Consider the following 19,057-nt stretch of genomic DNA (forward strand, 5'->3'; position numbering starts at 1 on the left):
ATTTTTACAACTTTTCTGTAAGTCTGAAATTATTTCAAAATTTTAAAATTTGGTAAAAGTATAGTATTTGATAATAAGCTTACCTATATTATTCCCCAATGTGTGCATACACCCATACATACACTATAAAAACCGAAGTCAAAAACCTGAGACATTTAAGTTATGCTCTCTTCCTGTACGTTCTATGTAAATACCACAGAACCTGCTGACTCTATCCACTTCCTTTCCATTCCACTAATGCCTCCATTATTGTGTAACCTCTGAAAGAAGACTCCTCTTTCACATACTTGCAAAATTAACCACCTCCCTACTCTACATTAAAATCTTGAATGGCCCTCCATGGCCAACTCTTCTGCAAGACTTAAGTATTTTCCAGATCATGCCCTGGGCTCTCTCTCCATTTCATATCCTTCTCATCAGCAAAACACAAGTGCAGTTCTCCGAACCTACAATGCTGTTTCATTGTGCTCTTAAGTTTTCTCTGCTTATCTACCTAGTCAAAGAAATTCCTTATTCTTTGAACTTTAGTTAGCTTCACCTTCTCTGTGAACCCTTCCCTTATGCAGCACTCTTCATGTGAGGATGAGTAACAATTCTCTCCCTCCTTAGTGCTACTATTTTATCTGACACTAATCTCTATTATAGTTATCACACAGTATAACTATCTCCCACTCTAAGCTGAGTGGGGATTCACAGAACCAACCATGTCATATCTATTTTTAATATATTTTTGATTATTTTTTTCAGTTACTTTCAGTATTATTTTGTATTGGTTTCAGACTACCATCTACTTTACAAAGTGTTCCCCCTGATATTTCCAGTACCTTCCTGGCACCACACATAGTTAACTGTGATATTATTGACTAATATTCCCCATGCTGTACTATCTTGCTGTGACTATCTTGCAACTACGAATTTGGACTTCTTACTTCCTTCACCTTTTTCATGCAGTCCCCCAAAGCCCCCTCCTCTGGCAACCAACAGTCTGCTCTGAGTCTGCTTCAATTTTGTTTGTTCCTTTTTTTTTTTTTTCTTTAAGATCCCACATACAAGTGAAATCATAGGGTATTTGTCTTTCTCTGAATGACTTACTTCACTTAGCATAATACCCTCTAGGCCTGACCAGGCCGTGTCGCAGTGGATAGAGCGTCGTACTGGGATGCAGAGGACCCAGGTTCAAGACCCGGAGGTCGCGAGCATGAGCACGGGCTCATCTGGTTTGAGCAAAGCTCACCAGCTTGGACCCAAGGTCGCTGGCTTGAGCAAGGGGTTACTCAGTCTGCTGTAGCCCCACGGTCAAGGCACATATGAGAAAACAATCTGCCTCCCCGTTTCCAGCTTTGGAAAAATACAAAAAAAAAACCAAAAAAACAATCAATGAACAACTAAGGTGTCACAACAAAAAACTAATGATTGATGCTTCTCATCTCTCTTCGTTTCAGTCGTCTGTCCCTATTTATCCCTCTTTCTGACTCTGTAAAAAAGAAAAACAAAAAAAAACCCCTCTAGATCTATCCTGTCATAAATGTATATACGTACCACAGCCTTTTTATTCACTCCTCTATTTATAGGTACTTGGGTTGTTGCTTCCATATCTTGGCTGATGCAAATAATGTGGCAATGAACATACTGGTGCATACATTCTTTCAAACCAGTGTTTCCAGTTTCTTCCGATGTATGACCAGAAGTGGACTCACTGGGTCATAGACAGTTCCATTTTTAATTTTTGAGGACCCTCCACATTGTTTTCCCTACTGGCTGCACCAGTCTGCATTTCCTAAAACAGTGCACCAGAGTTCCCTTTTCTCCACATCCTCACTAACACTTCTTGTTTTTTTCCTTTGTGGATATAGTACTGATGACAGCCATCTGACAGGTGTGTGGTAGTATCTAATTGTGGTTTTAATCTTCACTTCTCTTACAATTAGTGGCATTGAATATCTTTTCATATGTCGATTGGCCATCTGTATGTCCTCTTTGGAGAAATGTCTATTCATGTCTTCTGACCATTTTTAAGTTGGATTGTTTTGGGTTCTGGTTTTTTTGTTTGTTTTGGTGTTTATAGTATGAGTTTATTATAAATTTTAGATATTAACCCCTTACCAGATCTATCATTAGCAAATATGTTCTATTAAGTGGATTGTCTTTTCATATTGTTTCCTTTGCATTGCAAAAACGTTTTAGTTTGATGTAGCCCAATTTGTTTCTTTTGTTTCTCTTGCTCAAGGTGACATATCAGAAAAAAATATCACTAAAAGAAATGTCAGAGATTACTACCTATGTTTTCTTTGAGTAGTTTTGTGCTTTTAAATATTACATTTAAGTCTTTAATTCATTTTGAACTTATTCTTGTATATGGTGTAAAAATCTGGTCTAGTTTCTTTTTTTCTTTTTTGGCATGTGTGTGTCCAATTCTCCCAGCACCATTTATTGAACAGACTGTCTTTACTTTTGTAGTTCCATATACATTTTTTTTTTGTTCTAGTTCTTTGAAATACACTGTTGGTATTTTGATAGGAATGGCACTGAATCTATAAGATTACTTTGGGTATTATCAACATTTTAATAATGTTAATTCTTCCTATCTATAAATACAGTATTGCTTCCATTTGTTTGTATCTTCTTCAGTTTCTTCAATGTCTTCTAATTTTCTTAGTACAGGTCTTTTACCTCCTTGGTTAAATTTATTCCTAGATTTTTTTTAATGCAACTGTAAGTGGTCTTCTTTTCTTAGCTTCCCTTTCTGATAGTTCATTGGTGTAAAAAAATGCAACTAATTTGTGAATATAATTTTGTATCCTGCTACTTCTCTGAATTCATTTATCAGTTCTAGTAGTTTGTTTTTTGGTAAAATCTTTACAGTTCTCTATATACAATATGGCATCTGCAAATAATGACAGTCTTATTTTCTTTTCCAATTTGGATGCCTTTTATTTCTTCTTCTCTGATTGCATATTTATTTGTCAAATTACTTAGAATACAACAGGTCCTTAAACACTTTATTAACATGAATAATTACACACACACAAGCATGTAGTAGAGGGTAGAAAAATATTAATAAAGCCTCACTCTACATGTTAAAAAGTAAAAGCTAAAAAAATAATTTTAAGACAAACATTTCACAGGGGAGATACGGTGTTTTTCCTTGTCATTTGATGTAAATTAGAACAAGCCCTGGACTTATATTTTTATACTAATCCTTAGAAAACCAGTAATTTGGTAGTTTTCAACTTTTATTTTCTACAATTTCATGAATAAGGACACTTTGTTGTTCACAGGCTTTAAAAATAATGAGCTGAGACTAAAATAAATTTATGTAAATGAAATAATACAAAACCAAAGGTAGTTTTACTTTATAACATGTAAGTACAAGAATCATCTTCTTGGTCAAAGTGATATAAAAGTACTAATTCCTGATTTAAAGTTAATCCTACAAAAACTTAATCATTGTTTAATCTTATTTTCTTAATCTAATCTAAAACTAGGTTAATATAAATAATACTCTACCAGAAAGAAGTTTAAAAGTATTATGTATTGCACTTTCCAAGATATACAACACAAGAGATAAATGATACTACTTTCTAATCTTAGGAAAAAGATCCTTAAATTATTAATGACATAATAATCCATGTAAAAGCTTCTATGAAGAAAATGCAATCACATACAAAATATGTAAAATCATAACTAGAAATTGGCACTGTTGTTGAGATCTTTGATATTTCATCCTCCTGACTTTTCAATGGCTTTCTAATGATCACTTTGTCTTAAAGACTTCTGGGGGTCCCAAACATGATCTGACCCCCGCTTTCTGGCCTTTCCCACATGTTTTTATCATAGCCTGTATTCCCAAGCATAAGGTTTAGCATCTATTAAAAGTACATGCTCCAGAAGGTCAAGGATTGAATCAATTTTATTTCCTACTGCATGTCTGTTCCTTTCCTACAAGTGCCAAGTATGACTGAGTTTGAATATTTTAAGTGGTAAATTTTATAGGTATTTAGTTTCTTTTCTTTAAGAATAAGGAAAGTGATTATTTTCCAGAATAAGCACTGATCATAATCAGACATGGCCATACATGTATTTTCAGTAGCATAAAGAGTTAAGTTCAAAATCTCCCCTTAAGTCTGAGGATACAGAGACTTCCCTTACCCTCACTCCATGGGAGCTGACACCTTTAACCTCCTATCAGAAGGACAGAGCTACAACCATGCATACAAATTTTAAAATGATTCCATAAGTATAATGATACTAACAAGACCCTAAAAACCTATTGGCATAATGAAAGCGAATGCCTTCTCTTAATCTTACCTTACAAATTCTATAACTGTTAATTAAATTCCTTCAAAATTCTCAGATTCCCCAAAAGTATATATTAAATGAAGCACTATACTTACAGCATATGCTACATTTACAAAAAAGAAAATCTGACAAATCCAATAACTCTCATCATCATTCATTAAAATTAACTTAAAGTATCAGCTTTTTTGAAGTAGTCTCCTTGGTCATGCCAATTTCTATAGGAAACTAAAAACTTAACACTAGAAAATTACTGTAGAAAAAAATCAGTGTCATTTTATAATTCTCTGCGTAATTTGCTTATAGAGGTCACATATAACAAACCAAACTGAGTAAGTGTCCCGAAAATAAAGAAGGAACTAGAGCACCTACTTCTTCTTCCTCAGAGGAAAGGCTCTGTTCCCACAAAAGTTAATTGAATTCTTGTCTTTGATTCTTTTTTTCTTCTATGTTCTTATTAATTGACCTCTTTTTTCTTTCTCCTTCCTCTAACTTGCCCTTCTTTCCTTAGCCCTAACAATTTTTATTATTTAAACTGAGTCTTGTCAAGCTCTTAAATTAACTACACTACTTAGATGCCATATGTCTACCAATTTTATCATAAAATGTTCAAGAGCACTGTATTTACTAATCACTGTCTGATTTCTCTGCTCTAGTAAGTAGCAAAGTCCTTTGTTACAAGTACAGTAGTTGATAGAGTGTATTCTTATTATGTATCTCAGTGCCTAACATAAGCTGAAAAGTCAGATTAATACTATTATCTTAATAAAAAAAACTAAGTAATCTGTATATGTGCTATAATATGTGCACTGTTCCTACAACCATCTTGTAAAAAAAATCAATAGATAATTAAATCTTTCAAAGACTACTCTTGGACTTAGTAATTTTAAGTTGCCTAAAGAAATATTATTTTCATAAAACATTTTCTTCTCTTTGCAAACCAGACTCAATTTTTAAATGTCACCTAGAGTTAATCACCATTAACTCTAGCATGATCCTGCACACACAAAAATGTAAATTATAAAATCACCTCTCCTCTTCTATCAACATTCTTATTTCCTTAGTATCTGATCTTAGCCAAGTACAGTATTAAGAAAAAAAGCAATAATTATCTACTTAACTGACCCTAAGGTCAGTAACTGACAGACTTAAATTCTTCACACTGTACAAAAGCAACTTAATGCAAATGGTATTTTTACAGAAATCATATGTTTAAGATAGAATTAAACTGTAGTCCAAGTGTTGTTATTTAATTTGCATATCTTAATGAACCCAACTCCCCATTTCTGACCTTGGCATTCTTAGGTATTTGGGAAATAAATTGGACACAAATCATAAATTACAAGGTGGTAGTAGTAGTTTCCACCTCTCAAGACGCCTGTCTGGTTGTAGCTGGCTCTCATAAGGGAGGAAATACTTGGACTAGTGCTTTTATTTGTCTGTAAATAAAGACAATCCAGGATCTGGTAAAAACTGTACAAATCCATGTTGGTCTTTTCAGCTGCCTCTAAGCTTCCTTTCTCCTGCCTTCTAAATTATCACTCCCACCTGTGGGGTTGACTTGGTTTGACTGAGAGTGTAGGAGCTTTACTTTCTTTCTTTGCTGAGTCCACCAGGAAAAATGTTTATTACTGATAACAAGCTGGAGGAGCTGGGTCAAAAGGGTTAACCTGAGTTCCCCTTTGCCTTCTCCTTCTCCACTCTTTTAACTTCACTATTCAGAAGCTAAGATTCAAATTCCACTTTCTTTTTTTTTTTACATTTTATTTATTCATTTTAGAGAGAGACAACTTGAGAGAGATAAAGAGAAAGAAGAGCGGAGGAGCAGGAAGCATCAGCTCCCAGATGTGGCTTGACCAGGCAAGCCCAGGGTTTTGAACTGGTGAGTTCGGCATCCAGGTCGACACTTTATCCACTGCGCCACCACAGGTGGGGCCTAAATTCCATTTTCATGGAGTTCACTCCCTTTTCCTGGTTTGATTTCCCTTTCCTTCTTTCAGAATGGTGGTCATTTTGTATCTCCTTCTTCCCTCCAACCTCAAGCAATCTGTTCTCATGCAGCCAAGTTCTTGTAGCCTCTGACATGTGAGGGCTAAAGGAACTAGAGGGGAAAGCGTGCATATAACTCATGAGTACTAAGCTGAGCTCATGGACTCCTCCAAACATGAAATTCAAACAAAAGACCATCACCCCCACTACTACCCCCATCCAGCTGATGTAAAAGACTCAGTATTTTTGTTTTTTACAGTGTGGTTGGGAAGTGGGGTTGAAAGGGGTAGTTTCATGGTAACAGCCCTTAAACAGAACACACAATACAGGATTATCAGGAAAAACTAAAACTGCTTATGATTATACATACTGCAGAAAGCAATGAAAGAAAAACTTCTAAAATTAAATGTGAAAGTTAATTACGATTACATATGTGAACTGCTTGAATTTCTGCCTAATTATTATACAACATAATAAACACACACAACATTAAGGATGGGTCAGACTTTTAGTTTTATTTTAATGCGACTGCAACATTTCCTTCCAACGTCCATCCATGCAGTTTCATTCATTGTTGGCTGCAAACATAAGCTGGTAATCCTCTTAAACTCTTAAAAAACAATTACCCAGACACTATGCTGTCACATCAGAAGAGAGGCCAGCAACTTAGTGTGCCACTCCTCAGACTGTCCCTCTTGCAACCACAGTGCTTTCAGTCTTTCCCTGGTTCAACTATTCATCTGGTTACTACTGATATAATTATTTCCCCAAAACATTTATTACTTGCCAACAGATGAAGCACAGCTTGCTTCATAATTTGCAGTATCAAAGTCTAAACTCTTAAATGGCTCAATGAAAAGATGATCAAATTAATTCATAATAAAAGATATGTATTAACTGGTTGGCAAAGATCAAATAATTTGGTAACATAGATATAAGAACACAGATGTTATCACATATCCCTGGTGGATATGCAAAAATGGCATAACATCTATAGAAGGAAAATCTGACAATATCAATCAAAATTACAAATGCAGTACCCATTCTAGGAATTTATCTTACAAAGTTATTCATTTCAGTATTATTATAAGGACAAAATAATAACAGTAATAGCAGATATCTACTAGCACTACTGACAGACACTGACACAGCACTTTACACATTTTCTCATTTAATCTTCCCAGCAAACAATCCTGTGAGGTAGGTACTATCAGCACTGCCATTGTACAGACAGAGAAAGTAATAAACATGGCCCATGATCACATAACCAGTGTGGAGCCAGGATCTGAACCTAGGTAAGTGCAGTTCAGAGCCTCGTCTCTGAACTAGTAGGATATACTAAACCATCTAAATAAATATTAAAGGGGAATGGTTGAATAAAACATATTGTATACCTATCTAAAGGAATATATTTTCCTTTAGGAAAATGAGAATAGGCTGAACTTAATGGATCACTTCCAAAAATAAAGTTTGGAAAAGGATAAATAGTTATCTTACAGTGGAGAAACCTGGCAAACACCACCTTAACCAAGTGATCTAAGTTCACATCACCAGTAATATCATGAAAATTATCAAGCACTCCCTCATACAACATAATGAGTAGCAAAACTCAACTTTATGTATTATTTCCAAAAATCCATAGCCCCATTCTAATCACGAGGAAAACATCCAACAAACCCAGTTTGAGAGATACTCTATGGAATATCTGACCAGGACACTTCAAAACTGTCAAGGTTATAAAAAAAATAGGAAAAGTCTGAGAAACTCTCAGAGAAGACTAAGAAGACATGACAAGTAAATGAAATGTGGTATTCTGTATGAATCATGGAATAAGGTTTCTCACACCCCACTTCTTCACTTCATTTTGCCTCAAAGCATTGCGGACTTTTCATTCTAGCTGAACCAATCTGACTGCCAACCACCCAAAATAACAGGCTTGTTTTCCAAATCCACATCTCACCTGGAAAAACTTAATTCTAAACTTAAAAAGCCACTCAACCCATTGTACTACCCAGCATGCTGTATATTTTGTCCACAACAGGAATGACAAATACAGACCATCAATACTCCTATACCCATAACAACAACATTGCTTAATGATCCCAGTAGCCTTTCCCACTAAATCCATTCGAGGCCGCCAACTACTTTTTTTTAAGATTTTACTTATTGATTTTACAGAAGGTGGGGGAGGAATAAGGAATATCAACTCATAGTTGCTTCACTTTATTTTTCATTGATTGCTTGTCACCTGTGCCTCAACCAGGCAAGCCCAGGGTTTTGAACTGAACTCAGCATTCCAAGTTGACACTCTACCCACTGTGCCACCACAGGTCAGGCTCCAACTACTTCTTAATGCAGTGTTCCATTCAGCCACTGTTATCAATCAGAGCTGCCCCCCAAAATAAACCCATCTGCCATATATGTTCTCTACTATATTAATCTGTTTGCCTTAATATGTTCTCATTTACTTACCTCTGTTTTGTTCTGAAAAAGATTAATGAGATAAAAATACATGAACCATAAAAAGTTAATAAACAATAAAAGCAAAAAAATCAAGAAACACCAAAATGGTGACCAAAAAAGGCTAAAAAAAAAATGTACAGCATAAAACCTATAAGCCCAGTCTGGGGTGTGCCACAAATCTGGCTCTGGCTTTCTAGTAGCCATCACAAAAAGGAAAGCCCAATCCACAGTCCAGCAGATAAACAGCAAAGTACTCAAGAGTAACTATTCTTGGTACTTAGACCAAACAGTAATTTTTGTAAAGCAAAGAGAACACTACAGAATGAAAAAGTTATACAGGACACACGACTGCCAGTTTTCCAAGGGGTAGGCTGTTTCTGACAGTATGCATCAGGAGAAACTTATATCTTATCAAAGCCCAATGCAGCTAACGTGATTTTATAAAGAGCAAGCACAAACTTTACAAGTCTTCTGTGTCCTTTTAGCTGGTGTCCTCCTTCACTGCCTCCCTAACTAAAAGTAAACTTTTGAAGACAAGAACCATGCTTTATACTTCTTACATCTAGTCCACCACACTAAGGATTCTGCAAAAGAGTACCCTTCAAAACCAATGAGAATTTTCATTGTGCAATTCAAGCCACTCTGATAAAAAATTCTCTAAACAGAGGAATTCCTGCTACTATTCAACAGAATAGAAAAAATAACTAAAGCCTCAATATAGAGAATTTGTAAACCTATACTATTACTGAATCACAATTTATTTTGAAATATCCCAACTGCATTTTTGTTGTTGTTTTGCATTTCCTGAGCACAAGGTTTGGAAAAATGCTAAATCATTATCATTAAGTCTGGCCAAATAAAATGAAGCCTAAAGCAAAAGCTCTGATAACCACTATGGAGGAAAGACAATATCACTATCTTTCATAAATATAATCCGTAGCTCTTTACAAACCAGCTGACAAGAGCCTGTTTCATTTTTTTAAATGACGCTGCAAGTCTGAGATAGATAATGAATTATAAGACAGATTTTCCCTAACTGTTCTGTAGTTTCAGGAAATACGAAACTGCCAGAGAACTCTACTTCTCACCTCTTACACACACACACACACACACACACACACACACACACACACTCATCAAACAAGCTTATATTTTCTATTATGACAACGACCTACTACCTACCCCCTCCCCTCTCCTTTACCTGGTCAAATCGAAAATGCACTGAAGTCTAATACATTATTTAAGTAAAGTGGTTATAAGCAACACAAGTATTTAAAAAAACCCTTATACTACAACTCTTAAAGCACAGACACTATCCCCAGGAGGAGACAGCGATAGTGATTAAAAGAACATGGACAGGACTAGGGACTGGCAGAGGGGAGGAGACAGCAAAAGGGTTTCAGAAAATCCAACAGCCGCACCTCTCTTTCTTCTTCTATTAAAATGGGAAATTGCAATTATCTTTACATGATAGAATCACTGGGAGAATTAAATGAAGATTTGTAAACTGCCTAGTAAATGCATATGAAATAGACTCCCTGCAAGTGTTTAGGTCTGTTGCTCTTTTTTTATATAGGTAAGTAAATGGGAGAAGCTAAGCAGATGACTTATTCAAGACCAGTAACTAGTAAGTGTAATTAATACACAAGCTAAAATCCAGACTTAGGGCCTAATGTTCTTTCCACATCCTACAGCTTGTAAAATAGCAGAACCCAACGACTCAAGCTCATCGATGTTAGGCACCCATTACATGCAAAGGAAAAAAATAACTGATTTGAATACCTATTAAATGCTATGCATTATACTAATCTCTTTCCTAATAACTACCTTATAAAGTAAGTGTATTTATCCCATTTTACAAAGAGAAATTAACTTGTCCAAAGTCACACGGCTAATAAGTGATAATGCAGAATTAAGTCAGGTCTGCTTCCTCCAGTACTTTTCCCTACTATCCTGCCTCAAAAGTACATATAGGTATTTAGAAATCACTGTCTACCAAAATTAAATTTTGGAAATGTTTATAGATTCTTCCAACTTCTTAGTGAAAACTATCTCTATAACTCCACCTTGCTTTCTCCTTACATTTGTTCTTGGTAGGCTAAAACAATTTATGATAATTACGGTGACAAATTTACATTTACATGGCACATTACAGTTTAGTAATTATTTTTCATTTTTATTAGATGCAACTACAGAGGTTTTTCATATACTATCTCACATTTTATTTAATATTTTCAAGACTTCTGTTGAGGTAGGGATCATAACCATTTTACTAACAAGAAAACATAACTTTGAAGAGGGTAACTTGCCTAAGGTTATACAGTTAAGTGTAGGATTTTACTCTGGAATCTCTAAGAGAAAAGTGCATATACTCCTGCATTCACTGGTTTATTTGCTCACTTGTTTTTGTAAACTTACTTATAAAAGCTGAGAGAAGAAAAGTGTGGGTAGAAGGATTCCTTCAGCAAAAGTGTAATAAATAATAAGGTTCCGAAACTTGACAGAACAATAAAAACAGGAAAAATGAGAAAGGTTCTCTTGGATCTTGTCCTTCCCCCAAAGTGATCAGGGGATTTCTAAACTGTATTTACAGAGTGGACATTTTAAACTGCTCCAGAGCACAGGGAAAATAAGGCGAGTATCCCGACTCATTCTTAATGGTTGGCTTAATCCTGACAACATCAGGCAAGAATAGTAAAATAAAAAGGAAATAAATATTATGTTTATCTTTACTAATTATAGATGCAAAAGTCTTAATATATTTAAGGAAAAACAAAGGATTATGTGTAGAATGATCCCACCTGTAAAAGAAAAACCAATGTGAATGCACACGTATGTAATTTGAGTATGGTTGGGTACATAAATGTAAATTTGTACATTTGTACACAAAAATTCACAGATCTAGGTTTGCAAATATAAACCCAAAACTGTTACCAATGATTACCTGGGACAAGAGCAGTCTTGGAATGAAAAGGAAAGGGGACAAGAAGTAAATGGAAGATTTTCAGCTTTCACTTTGTATACTCACGTATTACTTAAATTTCATAATTAACACATATCATGTTTGACAATTAAAATTTATAAATGAATAACAGGGCCTAAATATTAATTTGCTGTTATCCCCTCTACCTGTTATACTAAAAACGAATTGTTGTATTCACTCATTGGCATTTATTTATTTAACAAACACTCAGGGTACAACTCCTATGTTTGGGCACTGAGCTTATAACTAAGAATGTGTCACCAGGTACTTAAAATCTATTTTTTTAACCCAGGATGAAACGACAGTTACTTCCTTCCATAAGATACAGCGCTGACTTTTAACTCTAGTCCTACTTTTCATTACTTATTAGTTTTTAGGTCATATGCAAGAATAAGAAATATTTTCTTTCTCTGAAATTTAAATCACCTTTATTCTAGGCCCTGGCCGGTTGGCTCTGTGGTAGAGCGTCGGCCTGGTGTGCGGAAGTCCTGGGTTCGATTCCCGGCCAGGGCACACAGGAGAGGCGCCCATCTGCTTCTCCACCCCTCCCCCTCTCCTTCCTCTCTGTCTCTCTCTTCCCCTCCCGTAGCCGAGGCTCCACTGGAGCAAAGATGGCCCGGGCGCTGGGGATGGCTCTGTGGCCTCCGCCCCAGGCACTAGAGTGGCTCTGATCACGACAGAGCGACGCCCAGATGGGCAGAGCATCGCCCCCTGGTGGGCGTGCTGGGTGGATCCAGGTTGGGCGCATGCGGGAGTCTGTCTGACTGCCTCCCCGTTTCCAGCTTCAGAAAAATACAAAAATCACCTTTATTCTAAAAAAGAATACCAGATAATTTGCATTATGTTTTGCAATTAAATAATCTATTTGTATTCATTAATTAAACAAAAGTTAAGAATCTCTGCTATCACCAGGCATAATGCTGAACAACAGATACTAAAAGATGAATAAACAACCACGTATGGACTCTACTCACCCTCTAAGGAGTTGAGAATTTTGTCTATGACTGATACAGACCAGAACGTAAAAACCTAAGTATATATCCTAGTAATCCTGCACTTCAAAGTGAAATTGGCATACTATCTAGTTCAAAAATAAAAATTTCAATTTAATCCAGAAAAATTGTAATATTTATGAAAAATGTGAAATTGTTCAATTACTTTAAAATTAAAGGGAATTAATAAGTGAGAAATTGGAGAACATGGAAGCTGCAGGGGAAGAGAAAGCACAATGTCTCAGGGAATAGTGGGTTGTAGGATTAGCTATGCCACTAAGAAGCTGTTGGTAGGTTTACATGCTCTGTTTCTCCACAAGAAATATGGAAATCATATCTACTGTACTAGGTTAAGAGAAAGAAATTAGTTGAGAAAGCAAAACAAAATCTGGTGAAGATGAGGTAGTGCGGCTGGGCACAACACCTTTTTGTTGTTTGATTTTTTTAAAAATTTATTATGCCCCCACTTTGGCAATGATTAGCTAAGCAAATGTGCAGACACAATTTAACTTCTGTATGCCTCATGAAGTATGAAGAATTCAGGAAGCAAAGTCAAAAGAGCTGAGTTTACATTCAGACCCTTACTCTTAACTAACTCTACAAGGTTAAAAACAATCAACTTAACCTCTTTGCACCTGACTTTCCTAGCAGCAAAACAGAAATAAACATATTACAGTATTATTTCAAAGACTAAATAAGAAAATACAAGTAAAAACATAAACCTCGAAATGATTATAAGTCGAGCATTAGAGCAATGCAAATGAAAAACACAATGAGATACCACTTCACATCCACTAGTGACTAGCATCAGTCAGACTACATTTTAACGAGTATTGGAGAAAATGGAACCTCATACTTTGTTGAAGGACTGGGACTTTGTTTGGGACTGAAAAATGGTGTAGTAGCTATGAAAAAGTTTGGAAATTCCTCAAGAAGTTAAACAGTTTGCCTGTCTGGTGGTGGTGCAGTGGACAGAGCATCGACCAGGGACACTGCAGTCCCAGGTTCAAAACCCTGAGGTCACCAGCTTGAGCACAGGCTCATCAGCTTGAGCGCAGGGGCGCAGGGTCTCTAGCTTGAGTGTGAGATGATCAACATGACCCCATGGTTGCTGACTTGAGCCCAAACACCGCTAGACTGAGCAAGGGGTTAGTGGCTGGGCCTGACGCCCCAGTCAAGGCACGTATGAGAAGCAATCAATGAACTAAAGTGACACAACTATGAGTTGATGGTTCTCATCGCTCTCCCTTCCTGAGTATCTATCTCTCTGTCTCTCTCTCTCACTCACACACACACACACACAAAGGTTAAAGTTATAATATGACCCACTAATACCATATCTAGGTATAAACCAAAGAGAACTGAAAACATGTCCACACAAAAACTTGTAAATAAGTATTCATAGCAGCATTACTCATAATAGTCAAAAAGTGGAAATGTGGCATATTATCCAACCATAAAATGGAATGAACTATTGATTAATACGTAAATCAGAGGAACCCTAAAAATATTCTGCTGAGTCAAAGACACAAAGGGCCACATATGCTATGATTCCGTTTACATGAAATGTCCAGAAAAGGCAAATCTATAGAAACAGGAAGTAGTTTAGTGATTACCAAATGCAAGGGAGAGGAAATGGGAATGACAGCCAATGAGTTCAGGGGTGTCTTTTTAGGATGACAAAAATTGTTTTTGGGCCCTGGCCGGTTGGCTCAGCGGTAGAGCGTCGGCCTAGCGTGCGGAGGACCCGGGTTCGATTCCCGGCCAGGGCACACAGGAGAAGCGCCCATTTGCTTCTCCACCCCTCCGCCGCACTTTCCTCTCTGTCTCTCTCTTCCCCTCCCGCAGCCAAGGCTCCATTGGAGCAAAGATGGCCCGGGCGCTGGGGATGGCTCTGTGGCCTCTGCCCCAGGCGCTAGAGTGGCTCTGGTCGCAATATGGTGACGCCCAGGATGGGCAGAGCATCGCCCCCTGGTGGGCAGAGCGTCGCCCCATGGTGGGCGTGCCGGGTGGATCCCGGTCGGGCGCATGCGGGAGTCTGTCTGACTGTCTCTCCCCGTTTCCAGCTTCAGAAAAATGAAAAAAAAAAAAAAAAATGAAAAAAAAAAAAATTGTTTTTGAATTAGGGATACATTTTCTCTACTTTTTGAATATACTAACACCACTGAATTGTACACTTTAAAAGAGAGAAGTTTCCTTTATATGAGTTGTATCTCGATAAAAGAAAATGATTACAGAAATTTAAGTATCTGCTACTTTTATTTTAAGTTAGTAAGAGGAGGGGAGGCAGAGACAGACTCCCGCATGCACCCCAACCAGGATCCACCAAGCAAACCCACTAGGGGGCGATGCTCTGCCCATCTGGGGCCCTGAGGCAGAGGCCATGGAGCCATCCTCAGTGCCCAAGGCCAACTCAGCCAACTATGGAGCTATAGTTAGCTATAGCTAACTCCATGGAGCTATAACTACAGGAAGGGAGGAAGAGAGAAAGAGAGAGAAGAAGGGAGGAAAGGAAGAAGGGAGGGAGGAGGGTAGAGAAGCTGATGGGCGCTTCTTCCGTGTGCCCTGACTTGGACATCCACACTCCCTGCAAACACTCTACCACTGACCTAACAGGCCAGGGCCTACTTTTTATTCCTAAACGTCTGCCTTTCTCAAGAGGTGGTTCCTCTTGCTTTTTACAGCTGTGAAGGCTCTTTGAAGTTAGATGCTATACAGATAAATGGTATTTTTGGTGAAGTCAAACTACTAATTATGCCACAGAAAACTTTCTACAGGTCATATTAATTTTGTATAATTTTATTTCTTCCAAAGAAAAGTCCTCATTAATATCACATGTGTTTTTAGGAAGTAGAGCTTTAAGGACACTATTTACATGAAAAAAAATAGGTCACATGTAGTTATGTTCTTCTTTTTAAATTAGTAGGCATTTAGTTTTCAGATATGCCTGTCAAACAAAAACCCAAGTAGATGAACTTTGCAACCTCTACCACTTCAAACGTTCTGCATTCTACTGTCAGGCTTCTAAGTCCATCCATCATCAGCTCCTAATCTCATCTATCAATTATTCCTTCCAATTATCATTCACTGGGGTTAAAATACTTGATAAACTCCATCAAGTCATTCCCTAATGGGGGGAATTTAGAGTAGGCCCAATTTTTATGGTTAAACTTAATCTAGATTGTTCAAATAATTTTGCAGCAAATTCACTTCCTGGAATTTTGGGTGTACAAACAATCTATAGACTTGTGTAATGCTTTTTTAAATCCACAGGGAATATTTTCGTGTATTTGGTCATGCGGTAAAAAGAAAAAAAGTCATCAACTTCTGTCCACACAAAGTATTATGTGTAAAAGCTTCCTGGTTCTAGAACAAAGAAGTATTTTATTGCTCAAAGCAAAAGGAAGATATTTCCCTTCTATTTAGTATTGTTATACTAAAATAGCACACAAATAGAAACCAGCTAAGAACAGGACACAAGGTATGTAAACAAAGATGAACTATTCCTTATTATGTATTCCTTCTTGACAGAAGAAAAAAAGTTTCTCACACCCAAGAAAATAAGGTTAGGCCAAAGGAAAACATATGGGTTAATATTTTCCAACAAGGGGATATTCAGAAGGGCAATTTTAGTTTGAAGATTTGCCAACCTAGGCTAGGTGGCATAGTGGATATACTGACACAGACAAAAATGTGAAGAAGGAGGTGACCTGCGAAACAGCCGCTATCAAGTTACTCCCTTCAACAGCGCTTCCAACTTCCAGGGTGAGGCCGGTGTATGAAAGGAAGATGTCAAAGCAGCTTGAGAACCACAGGGGCTGTCACAGGAACACCAAACCCAAACCGATCGTCCCCGGGTGAAATCCCACCGCACCCTCAGGAGCCGACCCGACTGCGGCTCTTCTCTCATATGAGGCTACCTCACCTACAAAAGAAATACCTAGCCAGAGATCCTTGCCAAGCCCCTCTCGCCTCCCTTTGTGGTTCCTCCAAAGCCTGCAGCAATGTTAAAGCCCTGCAGACCCGCGGAAGCCGAGTCCCACTCCGCGAGGGAGGTGTCCAGGAGCCTCCGCGCAGCCCGGGGGCCTCGGGCCGGACCCCCCACCCCCCGGGTGGGCTGGTCACCCGCCACACAAAGGAGCCCGCCGCGGGCGCTGGACGCGGGGACTCGCCCCGGAGCCGGGCGCCACATCTGGTCCCCGCACGCCGGGAAATACGGATTAACGCCTAAACCTGTTGCACGATTCGGGTCCCCCCACTTCACCCAGAAATGAACGAGGGCGCTCAGGACGGGTGACGCGAGCGGCCCGGGCTTCGCGGGCCGAGCCCGCACCCGGCAGGCGGCGCGGAGGCCAAGACCGCCCGCCCGGCTTCCAGGCTCAGGCGCTTTGTCTGCGGCGGCCGCGGCGGGGGCGACGGGGGCAGCGGGGCGGGGGCGCCCCTCCGTCGGCCGCGCGGCCCGCCCGGGGGAGGAAAGCGGGGCCGCCACCCCCTCCCGCCCGCGCGCGGCGCCCGGCCCCCGGCCCCAGGGCCTGCGCGCTGCTCCCGCGACCGCCGGGCCACACGGCGGCCACACTCACCTAGCTGGCGCTGGCGCTGGCGCTGCCCGGCTGCTCCGGGACGGTGGGGAGGACGTGGGGACGCGAAGGAAAACGCGGGCGGAGGGTGAGGAGGGAGAAGGCGGGCTGGGGGCGGGGCGGGCCCGGGAGGCGGTGGTGGCAGCGGCGGCGGGGCTCGAGTCACTCGTGGCAAATCGCGTCCAGCCCCTGCGTGCGTCAGGCAAGGGGCGGCGGCGCGGGCGGCCGGGCGACCTCTGAGTACCCGCGGCCCAGCCCGTGTCCGCGCGACCCCGCACGCGCCGGGTAGCAGCTGCGCAGAGACCCCGCCCAGCTCGGGAAGGGGGCGGGGCCGGGAGCCCGCAGGACCTGGGTGTTGGGGGCGGGGCGAGGGGGGGTCACGGACGCAGCCACGCGGATCCTGGGGTCTTCCCGGTGAGCTCACGGTGGTTTCCCAGCCCTCAAGCCGTGTGGGGTAGTGGAAGGAGCGCTGGACCTAAATCAGGAAATCTGGCTTAAGAAAGGATTCTTCTACCTGACACCTTGGCTTTATCTCCTTATCCCGAAATATGTATGTAGGTTCGAGTATGTGGTGTGCAGTTTTTCAGAATTCTAACTTTGTCATCTCGGTTTGTTGGGATTCCTTTGCCCCCAACTACCTACTGCCAGGAAATGCCCGGAGATGGTACACACACACCGCCTCCTGTGGCTGAAGGATGAAGGCAGCTGGGGTGCATTAGCGGGGAATGGGATATTACACTGAGGAAGGGCTGGATTCACGACATTTGTTCTTCCTTGAGTATTTTTCCACTGGACAGTCCCAAATGGCCCTCTGACAATGGCTACTTCCACCTCTCCACCAACCCTGGTTATTTTTTTCCAAATGTAATGACTTCAGTCTTTATTCTTCTAATTTCATTGCACAAATCATTTTTATGTCATTGCCTGAATTAGGCTCAAGAGTCATCAATTAATACACACAAACTCAGAGTAGCCATGTGTTCTCAATCCCAGGCCTTCCATATTACTAACTGCTACTTACTTCACTATCACCTAATTCCATGGATAAAATCTTGCCACTCCAACAACTAGGCAAATAAATTTCTCTCTACCAAAGTTCTCTGGATGAATTATTCCTTTCAATTCTGTGACTAATAATCTGTCTCCACTACTTCAACCTCATTGCCACTCTTTAGGCCAAGCCTTTCTAATTCCACTTCCTTCTGTATTTTATGATTACCACAGAATACTCCAAAAACACAGAGACTCCCTCTTTAAAGTCTCTCAGAGGCTGTCCACCTGGACAATCAGCATCAATTTCAATACTATGGTATACAGGCCTTTTTTATGATCTGATCCCTAGACTTCATCTCCAACTCCAATTCCCACATGCCACACACAAATTCAACAGGCTTGTCTCTGTGCATTAGTATATTTTCCCCATCTGAAAAACCCATCCATCATTTAACCAGGTGAACTTCCTACTATCCTTCAAGATAAAGATAAAGCATAATTTTCTCATTGGAATCTTCCCTGACCTCCAGTCCTTTCACCACTCCCACACGCTCACCCGACACACTTATGCTTCATTAAAGATTTCCTGGCCCTGGCCAGTTGGCCCAGCATGTGGATGTCCTGGGTTCGATTCCCGGCCAGGGCACACAGGAGAAGTGCCCATCTACTTCTCCACCCTTTCCCTTCTCCTTTCTCTCTGTCTCTTCCCCTCCAGCAGCCAAGGCTCCACTGGAGCAAAGTTGGCCTGGGCACTGAGGAGGGTT

General features: G+C 39.8%; 1 protein-coding gene across 2 annotated transcripts in view; it reads right to left on the minus strand.

The window, feature by feature from the left end:
- SESTD1 (SEC14 and spectrin domain containing 1) overlaps window positions 1-17,578 on the minus strand; it is a 118,622-nt gene extending 101,044 nt beyond the window's left edge. The window contains exon 1 of one of the 2 annotated variants that reach the window (XM_066346692.1): window positions 17,304-17,578. The gene's annotated coding sequence lies outside the window, so the exon portion shown is untranslated. The remainder of the gene's footprint in view (window positions 1-17,303) is intronic. The other variant, XM_066346691.1, reaches the window with a different exon arrangement.
- Window positions 17,579-19,057: the final 1,479 nt, after the last annotated feature.

The sequence above is a fragment of the Saccopteryx leptura genome, chromosome 7 (genome assembly GCF_036850995.1).
Source record: "Saccopteryx leptura isolate mSacLep1 chromosome 7, mSacLep1_pri_phased_curated, whole genome shotgun sequence".
Taxonomy (NCBI): Eukaryota; Metazoa; Chordata; class Mammalia; order Chiroptera; family Emballonuridae; genus Saccopteryx; species Saccopteryx leptura.